The 19262-nt window shown below is 44.4% G+C and overlaps 1 protein-coding gene and 1 long non-coding RNA gene across 3 annotated transcripts in view; one reads left to right on the top strand and one right to left on the bottom strand.

Moving 5' to 3' along the window:
- The window catches only part of LOC115092151, a 32983-nt gene extending 30229 nt beyond the window's left edge, over window positions 1-2754 (bottom strand). Inside the window, exons 1-2 of the long non-coding RNA XR_003856920.1 lie at window positions 2694-2754; window positions 1068-1213 (exon numbers count right to left, since the gene is read on the bottom strand). This is a non-coding gene — a long non-coding RNA (uncharacterized LOC115092151). The remainder of the gene's footprint in view (window positions 1-1067; window positions 1214-2693) is intronic.
- The window catches only part of LHFPL6 (LHFPL tetraspan subfamily member 6), a 362729-nt gene that overhangs the window by 230468 nt on the left and 112999 nt on the right, over window positions 1-19262 (top strand). The gene's annotated exons all lie outside the window — the stretch shown is intronic.

The following is a 19262-nucleotide window of genomic DNA, read 5'->3' as shown; positions in this document are numbered from 1 at the left end:
AGCTAATGACGCCTTGAGAAACTCCCCCATTTTGAGAAAGTTTTCCTGAAATCTAGGACCCTCGCCTTATGAACCTTCATCTCTTGCATCCTACAGTAAAATTGAACCACACCATCCTGTAGTCACTGGCTCCCAGATGATCATCCTCTGCAACATCAGAAATACTGACCGTTTTGGTAAGCACTAGGTCTAGTATCGCCTCCTCCTGTATGGATTCTGTTACCAGTTGACAGAACAGTTCTCCTTGCAGAGAATCAGGATCTCCCTGCTTCTAGAAGATAACTGCAGTTCGGATGACCCAATCAATCTCTGGAAGATTGAAATCCTCTAGCAGCAGCACCACCTCCCCTTTCACAGCAACCCCGTGAATATCCTCCATTAAATCTCTATCCATTTCCTCTGTCTGTGATGGAGTTCTGTATATTACACCAGTATAAATAAATGTTCCATTCCCTCTTTCCAGATTAATTTACAGTGCCTCCTCCTTACCTCGTAAGCCCAGCAGTGCTGTTGCTTTAATATTGTTTTTTTATATATAATGCTACATATCCTCCTTTCTTTTCTTCCTGCTCCCTTCTGAATAGATTGTAACCTGGTATAACTATATCCCAGTCATGGTTTTCCGTGTACCAGGTCTCCATAACCTGGTACAAGGAATAAGGTGCGTTAGGCTAAGCAAATATGTTTACTCAGGTTTGTATGCCCATATTTGTGTGCATAACTTAAAAAAAAGTCAACTCAAGTTTCTAGGGCTAGTTTTACTCTATGGTACTGTGCCCCAGTGTGGTTGCATATCTGGAGTTTCTGGACTCCCACCTCCCCGGTCCAGTGTGGACCGCCATCGCACTTGGGAACCCCCAGATTCGAGATCATGTTGACACTGCAACATAGACTACCCGAACCTGAGCAAGGTAACCTCTTTCCCCAGGGTTCTAGGGACCCCAGGCCAGAGGGACTCTGCCGCAGGACCTACAAGTTGGAAATGCAGAATTGTTGCATGTGTAACTGTCTAGCATTACATAAGCTTTTTGAGGCAGGCATAGTTGTCATCATTGTGCAACACTTACTATGTGTTCAAGTGTCTATCACTGTAGCCTCATGCTTCTCTGGTGGATTCATTTTATTTCTCGTTGCATAAGATCTGGAAAAAAACAAACTGGCAGCAGAAAGGTTGGCCAGGCATGGCAGCAGCGTGGCAGACGGATGGCGGGCCCTACAAAACAAAATGAGATAAATCCAGAGAAACATGAGGTAATAGCAGCAGATAGTTGTACATTTATCACTTTTTATCTATCTAACGTGCCTTTTTAGTTTTATACGCACAACTCATGCTTTTGTACACATTTTTGAGTTAGCGTGCTTTTTGTAGCACTGTAGTAATTTGCAAGCCATTAGCATCCTGTGTTGAGAATAAACTCATGTTTCAGTGCTTGAGTTCACATTAGTTATTCACTTTTTATTATGTCGTCTTTTTTTGTTTTTAAAGTGCCATATAATCTTTTATTTTAAGTGTGTCTTTCAACTTACCACATCATAGCATTTGTGGGCTTAATAAATCCAGTATGTTTTGAGGTAATTAATAAAGTGTTCAGAACAAAGATTTTCATGGGAATTTAGGGAAATTCCAAGGTAATTTAATACAAAACAAGCTGGCAAGGACCAAGTGTATGTAAAATGTACACAGGGATAATTTACACTGCTGGCTGGAAAATCTGGACTCCCTTCAGGTGGCCAACTCTGGTCCTCATGAGCCACAAACAGGCCTGGTTTTTAGGATATCCACAGTGAATATGCATGAGATAGATATGAATACACTGTGTGTATATATATCTCTGTGGGAACGAGTGGTGATTCCAACAGGCCTGGAGACATGAACTAGTCAGACTCCAGCCTTCTTTAAAACATAATCTTTATTCACAGCTTCAGTCATATACACAACAGTAGACTGCCTTTACCTTCAGACAGTGTACTCTCTCTAGTCACAGTTTGTACTGCTTCGTCTCAGCTCAGTGTTTGAACAGTGTTACGTTACAGGAGATGCCTTCCTCCCGGAGACCTGGGCCTGGTCTGGTTATCTGTACCTGGATCCCAGCTCTTATTCCCCGGTCTCTAGTTATGCCCTCTGTGCTCTACCTGCCCCGCAGGATCATACCCATAGAGCATATTCTCCTTAAAGGATTTAAGGTGGACCAGGTGTCTAGCCTAGTCCTGCACAGGTAAATAGAGGAACACTAGGGGCACTGCCTCATAATCTCATGCATATTTATTGTGGATATATTGAAAACCAGTCTGGTTTGTGGCTCTAGAGGACTGGAGTTGACCACTCCTACTTTAGTGCTTGATAAGGTCTCATTTTAAAGAGGAAGACTCTTGATCTCCATTTCTTGTAACAAGCTATACTAAAATACTAAAAGGTCTGTGTATTAATGTGCAAACCTTAAACAGATTTAACAAGTACATTAGTGATCACCTATGTACTAAAGCCCCAAAGGAGGCGTTAGTTTCTTTAATGCATTAGCATTAATCCAATCCATGCATTGTAATATTGTAATGCTTTCATTTTGTATTAACCCTCCAGTGTTAATACCTGCACATGTTAATGTGGCCTGCCTAAAATTAGAAAAATGAACCTCCTCTTCTTTCCTTCCTGCCCTCCCCATGACTAGGGAAGCAGCAGGAGAAGAGTGGCCTACCTTGTTCCTGCTGCTTTTCCAGCCCTTGCCAGAATGATGGCTGTCATCTTGTACCTTGAACCACATGTTGTTAATGCAGAGCACAACCATGTCACAATGGTCACGTTCTATTTAACATTGCCATTTTAATGCAGCAACATTCTGCATCTCATTATAGGGTCTATGTTTAATACTTTTTGCAGTAAATAGCAGTTTAATGATGATGTTAAGAATCCGCAGGGCCGGCTTAACTATTAGGCAGATTAGCCGATCGCCTAGGGTGCCAGCTCCTGGGGAGTGAGAGAGAACAGCAGCAGCTACAGTAAAACAACAAGTTCTTCCAGCCAAGCAAATAGATAGTATCATCAGTGCTTTTAATCGCCACCTGGACTTCTTTCACTTAGACAAGCAACTAACTACACCAAGTATTGCATAAGGCCATGGTTTTATTTTTGTGTTTTAGGTTTCATGCTTTAAATAGTGTTGTGGGTGTGGACCCTTGGACCGAGGTGGAGTTGGCACATCCTGCAGGGTGGAGCCCTGCAGGTCCCCACCGTCGGCTGGCTGGAGCTTCACCTATACTAGCCCTCGTTCCCCTCAGGTTGACCCTTTGGATGCCAGGGCCGGCAGTACTTAAGTGGGGGCCTCTGCTGATGGTCAGAAGATCCGTTGAAGAGGCTGGGATGAACAAGCAAAATCAGCATCAGGCTCAGGTCACTGGCAGGTGGCCTACAGAGATGTGCAGGAAGTAAGCAGAGGTCGGAGGCAGGCTGCAAGCAGGAGTGTCCAGAAAACAGGCCGAGGTCAGTACCAGGTATCTGTCCAAGGGATGGCAGGGCAGGAAGTCAAGGAGCAACATAGGAGGAAAGGCACAGTGAAGAACTGAAGAACAGAAGACTGATCACAGGAACTGATGGACAAGATGAGGACCACAAGGATGAAGAACCAAGGTGCTGGAACTGAAGACAAGAACGAAGACCAGGAACTGAAGACAGGAAAGCAGTCCAGGACCTATAGACAGGAACGCAGACAGAGAAGGCTGAGGCAACTTGTACTACAAGGGCTGTTGGAGACCTGTTCCTGAGGCGAGGAGGAGCTGTATCTGTGGCTTTTTATTCATTATCAGGCATCGATGGCCTTTCCCTGCTGTGGGCCCTATAAATGAGGAACCGTTGGGCACATGTGCTCCTTAGGAAGGCCTGGGAATGCATTGGCTGTGTCTCGTTGTGAAGTCTGTAGGTGGTGTCCTGCCCCACCAGGAAGTGGTAGCCCACTGTGCTGTAGGAGAGAGCAGCCCAGCGGCACTGGGAACCAGAGACTATGGCTCGGGGCTGGGGGTAAAAACGGCAGCTTGCGGGGGAAGCCATGGACTGCCAGTCGCAACAAATGGTTTGATTCAAAGCATGATGTTTGCAGGATTGTCCTGGGAGGGATGGTGGAGGTCAACATGACTTAGTTTAATTATCAAAATCTTGCAAGGGGAAGCATAATGTTGAAGTTTGGCCCAGAGTGCCTAATAAATACCCTTGCACTGGCCCTGAGAATCCCCTGGTAACATATTACCTGCCAGTTTTAATGGCTGTTAGTACATAGATCCCTAAATATCATGCTCACACCTTTTTGTTCTCAAATGAGGACATGTAGTTATCACTGGTAATTTGGCGTGGTTATTTGAGCATGCTGAGGCTATCTCGAGTGAGAGGGTTCAAATTCAGATAACTTTATTGGCATGACAATTTTACGAGTTTCCTCCTTTCACTGAAAAGGAAATCTTGGGTTGTCTGCAAGAGAACCCTTCAGCTGCAAAGATCAGCACAGCGTAAGAAATCAAATGGAGAAGATGATATTCCTTCCATCTTTGGTGAAGCAATAACTTTTAGCACGGAACCTATGAAAACAAGTACAGATGCAGTAAATCTCCTTATGACCAAATTTAATAGCATTGAACGTACTTGTTTCCTTTCAGACTAGCTTGTTTATATTCTGATGTCAGTGCAAACACTCATGTTACAGATATACCGAAGTGAGTGAAGATCATTTTCATGTAATGTACTGTCATATGGGTACATTGGTGTTAAGTAATAGCAGTCTGAGCTGGCCTGATGACCCAGCAGCAGTGATAGGCATTAGTATCTGGGAGACCAAGCTTCAGTTCCTGTAATGGACTCCTGCACCTGATTCATGAGCTGGCAGGGGGACTGGGGACACTGAGGGTTGTGTTCAAGCATCCCAGGAAGGAGTCCTAGCTATCCCTTAAGATCAGCATCTATTGGTTGGTGCAAGAATATAATTGTCATATTCCAGAGAAAGCTACATTCCTTACCACTCAGCTAGAAGAGTCATTCCAATGGCTGGACTAGATGGGAAGGGAGGTAGAGGAAATAATAATGAAGTTTTGGAGTTCCTCAAAGCAGCCATCTAGCGCCTCCCATCTCTGGGATTAATGGTCAACTTCTTCAACATTTTCTCTCCATCCCACCAGCCCAGGAACATTCTCCTTTCTCTCTCCTCCTCCTCCTCTTCCTTCCCCCCCCCCCCCCCCAGTCCCAGAACCATTTCTATCTCAGTAGTACCTGCCCTATCCCACAGTAGCATTTTCTGCTCTCTTTGTCCAGCTAGCCCAAGCAGCATTCATCCATCTAGTATACCCCTCTCTCTTTCCCTGCCTCCTACTAGGGGTGCTCTGGGCACAGAAATTCTCCCTCTCTCCTGGGTCCGGCACCTGCAGTTCTGGAGTAACAAGGGTCCTGAAACAGCAGCCTGCTGGCAGTGACTCAAAGATGTCCTCCCTGTGTTGCACTGCTTGAGCAGCCTCTTGCACACATAGCTCATGCTCCTCAGTTGCATGTCTCCTGCAACTGTGCACATTCGAGGACTGATCTAGTCTGGTCTGGAGCATTGGGTTACGGCTGTGCAGCCCAGGTGCAGCACAACGCAGGCAGGGGGCAGCAGAGATAAGAGCCCTGTCATTTCTTTCCCCTGGCCTCACCGCCTCTCTTGTCTCGCGCATCAGGGTGAGGCCCTCCCTCCGCGCTGGCGGATAGACTTATTATTTATTTATTTATTTATTTATTTATTTATTTATTGTTTTTGTTATACCGAGTTTCATGATAGGCATCACATCAACCCGGTTTACAAATAACAAGGAGTGTAAAGCATAACGTAACGTAAAAAACAATATTTTCAATAAGAACCTTGAACTTTAAATACAGTGAATCAGAAAAAGGGAGAGGGAAAGTTACAATAAAACAAGGAAAATAAACTTGGGATGGAAGGGGAGAAATTGAGCAGCACAATATTTACATTTCAGCCTATTGATACATTAGAATAGCAAGTGAAGAAATAAGACTATGAAACGGTACATAGGTAATCAAATGAATAAATATGACACAGTTGTGAATGGTAATAGTATGATAAATATTCAGCAGGAATTAGTGAGAGAGGGTTTGAGGTTGGTTACCTTTGCTGCCTCCAGAATTGTGGCATTCTAAGCAGTCGCCAATTGCTTCTGCCAGCCCACTGCATATTCTGGGTGGATATCCTGAAAACTTAACTGGCTGTGGAGTCCCCAGTTTGGGAAGCCCTGATACATGAGCCAGCAAACCTAGTGGCTCAGTAGCAAGTGCTGTGCACTTTCATGCTAAAAGCTTGGGTTCAGTTCCCAGGCTGACCACGGCAGAGGATTCTGCAGAGGCAGCATTCACAGCTCTTTTGGGGGAATCACATCCATCCCTCAACTGCGACATCTAGTGGCTGACTTGGGATCCACATTAAGTTCCAGCAAGAAACGTGGTTTGTGGCTGTTCGCTGAGGAAATGGTGTTGATTTGGAAAATGGTTTTAAGTAGCATCAGAGCTCAGATAACTATTTATCTGAGTAATGTGATGCTTTATGATTGGTCACTGTTTTAAGTAGGTCAGTTATTGTAAGGATGTCACAAAATCTGGTCACAATTGAAGATATGTATTCCTGAGGTCTGCGGTAAGCAAGCATGACTAAAGTGGTTAGGCGTGCTCAGGAACTGAAGATTTGTAAAGCGCTATCTCCCTAATGGGGTTGTTAAGTATATTCTTTGGTGCTGGTAAGGGACCGCTCTGTAGGCGAAACTCAGCCTTTCCAAAAACTTGCAGCCTGTGATTTCATTCGTAGGGTATATTCTCTGGTACAATTGTACGGTACAGCCCAACTCATTGAAAAGAGGAAGGAGCTTTGTACAGAATGCATTATCACTTGGAGTCACGTGATGTGGTGAGCTCAGCAGCAGCACAAACTCTGAGCTCCGACCGCCACCCCTGAGCCATCCCCAGACATCCTTCTCTAATTTCCTCCGGGTTACCTTTGTGAGCCACCGATCGATTGCGGATACCCCCGAGATTGCGTGAGTCTTGCCATCTTTCTTCTTATGGCGACAAGAACGGCGCGGAAAGAAAAGGAAAAATCGAGGCCCCCAGACACAAAGATGGCCGCCGCAAACCAAGAGGAAGATGGCCTTCCAGCTGATTCTTTGGAGGAAAAAATCTCACAAGCTGTGGTAGCGGCGCTCGATGTGAGGCTCCACCAGCTATCGGAACAGATTGCTGAGGTGCGAGCTTCCTTAACTGACTTTGATTCGCGGATTGAACACACGGAGGGTCGGGTGAGCCTCGTGGAAGACGATGTGGGCGCGCTTGAGAGGAAAGTGGCGGAATTGGAAAAGACAGCACTGGCAACCTCGGAAAAACTAGACGATTTGGAGAATCGCTCACGCTGGAATAACCTGAGGTTCGTGGGGTTCCCTGAGTCTCTGGCGGAAACAGAACTCCCCCACCTTTTAGAAGCCTGGCTTTTGGGCCTTGTTCCATCCTTGGCCTCTCCCTCCGGGGGTTTGTTAGAGCGTGCTCACAGAATTGGAAAGAGACCGGATGGAGGGCAAAACAGTCGCCCCAGGGTGATTATTACCCGCTTTCTTCACTTTGCCCATAAAACTTTGGTACTGCAGCACTACCGCAAGCAAAGGGAATTTTTTTATGAATCTTTTAAAATTCTAGTTTTTCAAGATTTTTCGCCGGCGGTCACACAGAAACGCAAAGCGTTTCACGAGGTCTGCTCAACACTCATTGCCAAAAAAATCCGCTTTTCTTTATTATACCCAGCTCAACTCCGCATTTCATATCAAGGCTCTTTGAAATCTTTTTCATCTGCGGTGGAAGCGAAGGCATATGTTATAAATCTGCAAGAGATACCGGGAGGGGAGGCTTCCTGAAAACGGCGCCTGGAATTTAGAGGGAAATGATCTTACTTAGCATAGCCTAAGCTCATCAGATGAACGCTGTTTTTTCTTTTCATCACAATTTGGACTGGTCTAATTGAAATGTACTTAACTAGGCTCCTGTCCTGTTGAGGCTTTGACTGTGCAAGTCTGGCTCTATGGCTATTCACCATGGGCTCACGGCGTTTACCCGAGTAATGTTTTACACTACGGCTGAGCCTGAGATCTTGAATGTTTTGGCTGGACCTTATTGTTTTCGATGAGTTTGGGTATATTGTGCTGGGGATGTGAAGGGGTGGTGGTTGAGCACACTGATGTTAGTGTGTCTCCTGGTTTGATGTGCATGTGTTTGGGATGTATACTTAAAAACTCCGGGTCTTGGTTTGGGCTGGAATTTTTGCTCATGTTCTGTGTTGTTCTGTGCCTGACAAGACCTGAGGTGGGAGGGGGGGGGGGAGAGGGTGTGGGGGGGTTTGTTTTACTATTATCATACTGGATGACACTCTGATTTATATATTGTTACTGGATTTTGGGGCTGAGTGGCTGGGTAAGCTTAGGTTTCTTATACAGTGTGAGAATTTATTTGAGATGCATCTTTATCTTGTGTTATGGGGATAGAGTTTATATCATGGAACGTGGCAGGTCTAGGCACCCCGGTCAAAAGAGAGAAGGTGCTTGCCCATCTTCAGAAATTACATGCTAATGTTGCATTTTTGCAAGAGACTCATCTATCCTCTGCTGAAGTGGTCAAATTAAAGAAGAAATGGGTGGGTCAACTATTTTATGCCACAGGGAACACTAAGAGTAGGGGAGTAGCTATTCTAGTTAATAAAAACACTGCTTTCCGGGCTCGGGAAACATTGGTTGATCCAAATGGGAGATATATAATAGTAAAAGGTGAATTGATGGGAGTGTCTGTTATTTTGGCTTCGGTGTATGCCCCAAATTCTTATGATCATGGGTTTTTTAGCACTCTTCTGACTCATTTTGCTAAATTTGGCTCTACTCCAATTGTCTTGGGTGGTGACTTGAATATAGTCATAGATCCTCAATTGGATAGATCTCCTTCTCTGGGCGGACATCCACTTAGTGAGAGGAAGGGTCCGGTTTTTCTGTGTAAGCATCTGCAGCTTTTAGATCTTTGGCGGGTTTTACACCCGGGAGAATGCGACTTTACGCATCTGGCGAGAGCCCACTCCACGCGTTCTCGCATCGACTATATATTGATCTCAGAGAGTTTGTTTCCTAAATTTGCCAAAGCTTCCATTGGATCATTGGTCATTTCGGACCATTGCCCTGTCATGGCTGCAATGTGTATGCAGGACTCCGCCATTCCTACTCAATGGAGACTCCCGTCTCATTTGAATACGGACCCGGAGTTCCCAAAGTTCTTGCGGAGTAAATGGCAGGATTTCCTGTCCTTTAATGCCCAACATACCAATGACCCGGTCTTACTATGGGAAACTGGTAAAAATGTATTAAGGGGGGAGATTATTAGTTATGCCAGTCACAAAAAGCGTAAAGCGGCAGCGGCTATCATTTCTTTGGAGAAACAGCTTCAAGCTCTTAAACAACAGCTGAACAGGGGTGGAGGTGAACAGTTGATTTCCCAGTATAAAGTGGTCCAAGTAGCGCTGAATAATCTTTTGCATGAAAGGGCAGAGAAGTCTATGCGCTTTAGGCAATACACCTTCTTTCACTATGGGAACAAAGCGGGGGGTCTACTGGCCCGTATTTTGAGGGCTCAGGAATCCTCTAAATTTATAGCTAATTTGAAGGCTCCGAGTGGGGAAATCAAATCTAAATCCCTTGACATTGCCCAACTGTTTTCTGAGTATTACCAGACTCTGTACACGGCGGAACAGGTAGATGAAACAGCTATTATAGAGTTTCTCACTCGCCTTCCACTACCTGTTTCGACTGAGGATCACCGTCGCGTTCTTAATAGGCCCATTACAACTCCTGAAGTACTGCTAGCTATAAAGGCTTTGAAAGATAACAAGGCTCCCGGCCCTGATGGAATGTCGGCACGGTTCTATAAGGCATTATCACAGGATATAGCCCCTATTTTGCAATCTCTATTTGAACAGATGGCGACTCAGGGCTCTATGCCAGCTTCCATCTGGTCGGCTACTATTGTAGTGCTGCCAAAACCTGGCCGGGACCCTTTGTTAGCATCTTCCTACAGACCAATTTCCCTCCTGAACTTAGATATCAAATTGTATGCTAAAATAATAGCCACTAGGCTGCAGCCTTTTATGCCTCAGCTTATTTCTCCAGGGCAGGTTGGGTTTGTGGCTGGTAGGAGATCAGCGGTAAACATTCATAAGGTACAGACTGCCCTGGAAAGCTGCCACAATTTTCTTCTCCAGGATCCACTTCTCGTCACCTGTGACACGGAGAAGGCTTTTGACAGGGTGGCCTGGCCCTTTCTTCGGCAGGTTCTTACTAAGATGGGTTTCACAGGGAGGATCTTTGAATATATCACTCTTCTATATTCCAACCCTACAGCGAGGGTGTTAGTTAATGGATTGTTGTCTGCAGAATTTCATTTGGGGAGAGGAACTCGGCAGGGATGTCCACTCTCTCCACTGTTGTTTATTTTAACAGTGGAGCCCCTGGTTTGTAAACTACATCATACTGCAGAGGTTGAGGGGATCCCTGTTGGGGCACAAATTTATAAAACCCTACTTTTCGCAGATGATATTCTATTACTCCTTACGCGGGCCAGAACTGCCCTCCCCGCCGCTTTACAGATATTTGCACACTACCAATCATTATCCGGCTTTAAGCTCAATTTAGATAAAACCGAGGCTCTTGATATACGGGGAACGCTAGCCCAGGAGTGGCTGGATTTACCAGTGAAATGGGCAGAGTCTAAAATAAAATATCTGGGGATCCAGTTACACTCACACCCTGATACTTGGTATGCAATAAATATCCCACCAGCTATTGTAAAAAGCGTGTCCACCTTGCAGAGCTGGCAAAATTTACCTTTATCGTTACAGGGCAGAATTGCCTTGATTAAAATGGTCCTTGCTCCTCGCCTAATTTATTTACTATCTATGATTCCATGTATGTTGGCAGACAAGGATAATCGTACCTTACAGGCTGCAATTCGATCTTTTGTGTGGCGGAGGAAGAGGGCTAGACTGGCTTACAACACGCTGACTGCCCCTAGGGTACAGGGGGGCCTGGGTCTCCCTGATTTCATGTGTTACTCCAGAGCGGCAAATCTCCGGTTTTTGGGAGATTGGATTCTTGGCTCTTCCCAATATACAGACACTCCACTTATCCAGGCCATGTGCGCTCCGTTCGATCCCCGATATGTTCTTCATACGAAGGATAGTGGGCGAATAGAACATCCGCTTAAGTTTAACCTAGTAAGAACTCTGAGGAAGGTGTGGGCACACATTCGTTCAAGTTTGGGGTTGTCTGTCCATGTCTCCACTTACTTCCCGTTAGCCAGCCTGATTGACATTTCCCCCCTTCCTCCTAAAGCGTTTAAGCTTTCTATTTCTACTGGATGGCTTTTAGGGGAATTTTTGTTGCCTCAAACGGGGCACTTCCGGTCCTTTCAGCAGTGTCAGGAACAATTGGGTATGAGACCACAACATTTTTTACTGTATGGGAATCTTAGAGCAGCTTATGGTACTGTGTTAAAGGGACATACGGGCTGTATTGATTCTCCTCAATTTTCAGATTTGGTTAATTGTTATCGTACTAAATCTGCCTCATTATCATGTTTATACGCTTACTTGTGTGCGCACCATGATTATGGCATATACTCCTCTTTGCTTTCTAAATGGTCGATTGACTGTGGGGAGGCCTTGACTGTCAAGATGCTCAAGGATGCCTATGCTTCTATTCCTAAAATGGTCACAAATGTTACACTTCGGGAATTACAGCAACGGGTTTTTCACAGGACCATTATTTCAGCGGCGAGAGCCAAGATTCTGGGGATTGTAGAATCCGATGTCTGTCTTAAATGTCGGCAATCAGGAGCCACTCTGATTCATTGTCTATGGTCTTGTCATATTATACAAGCTTTCTGGGAAGGACTGCGAAGTTCCCTGTCTACAACTTTGGGATCTGCCCTCACTTGGTCGTGCTCGTTTTGTCTTCTCAATGTTGAAGTTGGGGACACTAGTGTTTCGGTGGATAATGTTTTTTTTGTTTCCAAGGCTTGTCTTATTGCCAAGAAATGTATTCTACTCAAATGGATTGAAGCCTCGGCACCTACCAGTCATCAGTGGTCTCGCCTTATGATGGAATTATTTCAATTGGAATATGGATCTCTTTATAAAAAATACTCGCCTAGCAAAAAGAGACACTTTCGGGACATATGGCAAGCGTATTATGTCCTACTTCCAGCAGATGTTCAGCGCTTATCTCCACTTGATCTTGACCCGCCAGACACCAAGAGACCGAGTGTCTGAATGTGGATGATATGTCCCTTTGCATTTCTTTCTTGGAGGAGAGGGTTTTGCAGCTCCTTTGACCTGCCTCTTTGCATAAGCTATATACCCCGGGTATTGAATATCAGCTCGTCAGTCTCCACATTGGACAATGTTATGTTAAGCGTGTTTTATAGACAGTTCGTACAGTGTCTATCCAGTCTTTAAACATTTCTTGTTGTTATTTGGGGAAATGGGAGGGGGGTAGGGAGGGTGGGTTAATGGGGTTAGTGGCTTTAGGGTGAAAACTGAAACTCGAAATGTTGAGAGATTCTTGTCTTCTTTGTATTTAGCTTGCTGTCTTGTTGTTTTTCTCTCAATAAAAACTACTTTATAAAAAAAAAAAAATGCATTATCACTTAAAGATCACTGTAGAATTCAAATGTTATCTGGCCCCTGTCACATTTCTAAGAATTCCGCTGCACACCTTGACACTGATTTATGACAAGAACCCGAGGAGATAGATCATACTTAAATTTATGACTTTTATCTGCCTAGGAGAAGGAGTGCAATGGGCTGAAGCTAGGATTCAAATCCTACTTCACTCACTGACCCTTTCTGTGGATTATGGGCAAGTCATTTTATCACCCATTGCCTCATGTACCAACTTGGATTGAAAGCTCTCTGCGGAAAGGCTTTTATTGTACCTGAATATGAATGATACGGTAAGCCGCCTTGAGCATTATTTGGAAAGGCAGACCCAAAATGTAAATGGGCTCAGTTTTCAGAGATATTCAGTTATCTGAGTTATCTGGATATAAGCGATGTTCAGCTGCACAGCTGTGCTGCTGAATATAACCAGATAAGTTCTAGATACCTGGATAAGTTATATCCGGATAACTTTAGACCTGCTGTTGTGCTGGTGTAACTTATTCAGTTACTGTAACCAGATAAGGCTGAATATTGGCACTTATTGCCCCGATCTGCCCATTGAATAGCCGGTTATCTGCTTAGTTGGGTAAGTGATTTATCTGGTTAAGTGGTGGCCGCTGAACATAGCTGGATATTCATCGGCCATCACTTAGCGGATAAGTCCCACTTATCCGGCTATGTAGCATTCAGTATTGGTCTCAATATTATTATCAGCTTGAATAAGCATAGTAAAAGGAGAATGTGTATTGATAAAAAAGAAATTTTCTAATCTAATTTAATATTGTATTTATAGCTCATATGTAATTTCCAAAAATGTGTTTAATACAGATTACAAAAACATTCACAATTAAATAATCCTTATTGGAGGAAAAAAAGAAAGATCTTCTGAGTATGGTTAAAATATTGTTTTAGTTACTCTTTTCTATTCTGCAGGATGACCCTAGTGTTCAAGGCTCTACAGGTAATTGAATAGAGATATAGAAAGGCAGCACATCTGGATGTGTGATATTTGAAAGTGCAGGCTGTCACACAGATGGCTGCCACATGCTTTCTTTAAAACAATTTACTCCTGGGGGAGCTCGGTACCATTACACAATGTAGAAGTTGCACAGAATTGATATTCCATGCAGACTTTAACGTGAACCACGTGGTGTCCGCTCCTGCTTCCTTTGCCACTGCCTCTCAATCCCACCCCCACCCCATACGGCAGCCACCTCTTTAATTTGTCTCCGCATGGCTCTCAATAAGTTTGAGCCATGTGGTGCCTGTATTCCCACGTTATTGTCATCATGTTCCCCGAGAAGCACACGGCTCAAGGTTTACTGAGAGCCACGAGGAAGCAGATTACAGAAGCAGCCACTGTACCAGGGCAGCAGTGGAAGTGGACGCACTGTAGAGTAGGGAGCATCGAAGAGAGATGGGGGTTAGAGGGTCTCCGCAGGACAGAATGATTGAAGGGAAGGGCGACAGAGTGGTGAGGACAGAAAGAGATGGGTGGGGATGGGCTTGGGGCAGAGGGAGAGTGCTGCTTCCGTGGACGGTGGAGCAGGGTGAAACCACGGGTGTGCATTGGAAAATGTCTGTAGAGGTGCACTGGTTTACTTCCCTTAATGCTGCCCCCATGCATTCCTCTTTTTAATCTGACTAAAAGTACGCATTCTGTGGGAGCCCGCAGATTCCTTTAGTAGTTGTGCTGAATTCACGGTTTACATCTGTCAGCTGAATGCATGGAGAGGAATCTGATAAGGCTCAACACAGAGGCACCAAAGATTCACATTCCCTAATGATGAGAGGGGCCTTCAAAAAATGTAAATAATTCTGTCCTGAGGAATGAAACAAAAATCAGAATGAGACAAGTTGGAGAAGTGTAAGGTACTTTCCAGCATGACAGAATGTAGGCACTTTTCACAGTCTTGTGTGTCAATGTTTTTGTGGGGGGCTTTAATATTTAACTTTTTATTGATGGCAGTGCATTAATTTTACATGCCTGCAGTCAAAATGCATTCTGGAAGCTTCCTATTTTATGTTGCCTTCCTGGTAGTTTGCTTTGTGAGAAGAGTCGTCTGAAAAACAGACACATGCGAGCAAGGCACGGGGATAACTCTGCACAGTGCATGGCAGGAAATAGTCTCCCACCAACCAGGGTGGAATTAGGAATATTTACTCTTTCCCGCCCCGTTCTTTGCCGCCTTTCTGGAGATTAGTTGGATTTTTTTTTTCCAGAGGTGCCTAGAAGGTCATGGTGCCCATTCTCTATCTCTTCTTGTCTCCCAATCCACTGAGCGCTAAGTCTCGACTTTTGGTCTAGAAGGGAACCAATCTCTACACAACTGATTTCACGGTTCACCCACCATGTACGTGTGATGTGAGTCATATGATCAGAATTCCCCAAATCTTTTCCCCCCTTAAAGTCTACAAGCGTGTAATTGTGCATTGTGTTTTTAGTTTGAAAACTGTACAGTAATTAACTTCCCTACCCCCATTCCCCCCCACACACACATTGCACAAAGCAGAGTATTCTTCACTTTGCATCTGCAGTTTTCTCTGATTTAGATAAAAGATAAAAAAAAAGGAGCAGTAATATATTATAAACAGTGTCCATACGAACCTATTTTAGCAACAATATAGGATGGTGGTAGAAAATGACAACAGAGGAGGAAAGTCAGACTGTGTTATGTTGTGTTAGGGCTGTAAACTGACCAGTGTTCAGCCGGCCTGGCTATTTTTTTTTTTTAGTCTGGCCAAGCTGTCTGCCAGGACAAGTTCAAAACAAGCAATATGAAAGCCTTATGAAAACCAATTTTGAGCCGCTTCTGTCGCTGTCCACCAGCCGTTTTTAAATAAACCACAAGGGTTGGCAGGCAGCAGGACCGCAGAGGCCTGAAGGGAGGCGAGAGGACGCTGCCCATTCTCCTCCCCGCCCCCCACCCCGTCTGAACAGTTGCTGTGCTCTTGACCCCCACCTCTCCTGTCCTCCCCCCAAATGTTTTTCGTTGCCCTGAGGCCCGGAAAGCGAGGGGGCTGCAGCAGCCATGCTATTGCTTCTTCTGTGCTCCTGTGACTCTGAAATGCGCTGGTGCAGGCTACCGGCAGAGGAGGAGGAGGAGGAGAGAGCCACTTGGCAAGCTGTCAATGAGCGGTAGGGAGGTGAGGTGGGAATGAATGCCACAGCGGGGGTGAGTGCTGGGGGTAGATGAGAGGAGCAGGTGAATGCTAGGGGAGGAGTTGATTAGAAGAGGGACCGAATATACTGGGGGAAATTCAGGGGGAAGGGGCTGACGAGGAAGGGCTGAATTCTGAGGGGAGGAGAGGCAATGAGCAGGTGGAAGCTGGGGGGAGCATGAGGAGGAGATGAATGCTGGGGAGTGGATGTATCGAGGAGGGATAAATACTGGAGAAAGGGATGGATGAGGAGGGGTTCAACTTGGACCGTGACAAGTCACAAGGAGAGGCAAATACTAGAGTAGGTGGCGCAAATGAAAGAATGCTAAGGGTGTGATAAGGAGTGATGAGTGTTAGAGGGAGTGATTAGCAGGGGTTGATTGATGGAGGCGGCCATCTGGTGGGGTGAATGAGGAGGTGGTGAATGCTGAAGACGGGGGATAGAGGAGATAGGAGTACATATGCATATGGTGAGTTTACTTCACCTCCCCCCCATCCTCAGAGTTTGCATCTCTAGACCTTTTCCAAGATAAAAATATTGGCATGGTCAGATAGCTTGAAAGTAAACCAGAGGTGCATCAGGTCCAACCTTCTTCTGATTGTCTCAAAGATTACTTTCTGACCTCCAAATATAGGGATCATTTCAGGAATAAAACTTTTCCGTGGCATTGTATCTATGTTTCACCATATCCAGGGGAACAAGAAAACTGCATGCATCAAACTACCGGTCTATCACTCCGGGAGATCCTTTTTGACTACCCTTTGCAGAACTTCCAAGAGCAAAGACACGTGGGAGCCTTTGGAATCCTGAACACATATTTTAAATACTTTGGAAAGTTAATTCTTCTCCCCCTAAAGGATAAAACCAACATTTTTATCATGGAAAACAAGAGGGTGGTTTGTTTTTTTTAATGTGAACAGGAAGTTTATTTTTACTGCCTGTATTATTTTAGCAGATCCATTCTTATTATAATATAACATATAACACATAGACTGGCATTTCATAGTGTCGTGCCCTAAAACCATTTAGACTCAGCAAACCAGTTTGTCATCAGCATTTGACTGTGGTGGGAGAGATATGGATTTGAGCTTTCTTTTTATCTTGAACTGGCAAACCACTTGTCTCAGTGAAATGTCTTAAGATTCAATTCAACCAGGTTCTACAGAGTGAAAAAAAATCTCATCAGAGATAATGTACTGTAGGCAACCAGATACGAGCTGCATTTCAGGTTAAAGATAGGATGGAGATGTGTTAATGCTCATCTCAATGAGACCATACCTGAGTTTTATACAGCTTGCAAGATTTAATCACGCTTTCGGCCACAGATGATCTTTTCTTGTTTATTTCTCTTTGGCCTCCACTGGTTTAGTTATTTTTTGATGTGCGTCCTTTCTGTATGACAGCAGAGAGTGATTTAGGATTTTGCCACCCCTAGGCACTGCTGCTGCTGTCACGTTTTCCACGCAGGCTCGGCCACCCTTGATAGGGTAAGGCAACAGGGAGCAGGAGGTACAAGGTACAGCCCTACCGTTTGCTGCAAACATCTGATAACATTTGAAGCACATTGGCAAGCATTTCCATCTTATATATTAATGTTATAAAAATTACATTTTCCAACCTTGCTTGTGTCTGTATAATTTATTTATTTATTTTGTATTGGGAGAGGAAAAGAGATCTTAATTATCAGTGCAGGGATGAAATCTCGGGAACGGGCGGAAGAGAGAGTGAGGACCAGGGATGGTGAGAGGAAAGGAGAAAGACTAGGAAGAGGGTGAGGAGAAGGTGAAAGGACTGGGAATAGGAGGGAGGAGTTTCAGAAGGAAAGAGGACTGGGGATGATGAGGAAAGAAGTGAAAAGGACTGTAGATGGCAAGGATGGGAGATGGGGAAGATCAAAGAAAGGGGGAAAAATCAGGAATTTGGGATGAGAGAAAAAGAGGGAGGAACGTTCTGGGACTGAGAGAGAGGGGAGGAGGGTGTAGGTTATGTTGGGGGATGGGTTTCAGGATTTGGAGAAAAGGGAGAGGAAGAAAGGAAGGCTCCAGGATCTGGAAGATAGAATCCGAGATCAAGGGGGGTAGAGGAGAGGGAGGGGAGGAGTCAAGTGACCCTACTGTGCTCTGGTCCTGCTGCCCCTTCTAATCTCTCCATCTGGCACAAACACACCAGCACCGATCTCTTTTCTCTCACATATACAAATACCGCCCCCTTTTCCCTCAGCTGATCCACTCTCCTCCTTCAGCCACTCCCCCCACCCCTCAGTTGCAAATTTAGAAGTAATTTGGGATGTTTACTGTATTCTGCTGGAGGGATATATAGAGTTTCTAAAGAGGCCATTCACATTACAAACATGTCCAAAAATATTAGTTTGGGAAGATCCTGCTAAATGGGGTAGATTTTAAAAAGCATTTACTCGAGCAAAACTGGTTTTTGCTCGAGTAAATACTCTTTACTCAAGTAAGTGGGCTTTTCAAAATTGCTACAATATATGCCATTGAATTGTCCATAGGATTTACTCAAGTAAGTGCACTTTACTCGAGTAAATAGCTTTTGAAAATTGCTACGATAGTATGTCACATTTACATGCATAACTCCTTTGAAAATGACCCCCAATATCTTTTTGTAAGCAAAAAAAAAAAAAAATTCCAAGCCCCCAAATGTTTCCCTGTTTTCACCTATCTATATATCTCCTGAAATTGGTAGAATCAAATCGTCAAAATGGCTCCATCTGATCATTGCTTATTTTACATTGGTTAAGGGTGAACAGAGAGATTCATCATTCACTTGTACCAACAATGAGCAGAGCAAGCAGTAAGGATTAAAATATCAAAAGACAACATGTGTTTCCAGTGAACAGCTTCCCAGTGCACTCTAAACCTAAAATGTGATAGCTAGCTTCGTGAGCTCCGGTATTTCACTCCATGTAAAATATTTATTCCTCAGCAGTGGTAATGCTAGTTGCATTACCACTGCTAGTTGCATTACCACTAAACAAGACACTGATTTTATCTTTTCAGGTTGTTTTTCAGCCTGCCTTTAGCCTTACACAAAAGAGTAGTGAAGAAGAAAAAAAAATGGAGTTGGTGACATTGATTGATCCCTAGAAAGAGGCTTCTTTTAATTTTCTGAAAGTGGATCCAAAGACGTTTTGTTGTAGGGACATGGTAGAAACTAAGCAGGATAAGTGGACAGTTAGGAATTAAAGTTATTACCTGTTGACCATCATTAGTGTGCTGATTTGTCCCTGTCTCTTGAGTAATTTAATTATATGTTTGAAAAAGGACAGCAGAAGATAATTGCCTGTAAGACAGCAAAGGGTTAACTATCATCTGTGCACCTTGCCTAGCAAT

Source organism: Rhinatrema bivittatum, chromosome 5 (genome assembly GCF_901001135.1).
Source record: "Rhinatrema bivittatum chromosome 5, aRhiBiv1.1, whole genome shotgun sequence".
NCBI classification, from domain to species: domain Eukaryota; kingdom Metazoa; phylum Chordata; class Amphibia; order Gymnophiona; family Rhinatrematidae; genus Rhinatrema; species Rhinatrema bivittatum.
Note: the sequence above shows the minus strand (reverse complement) of the source record. Positions and strands in the feature narration are given on the sequence as shown.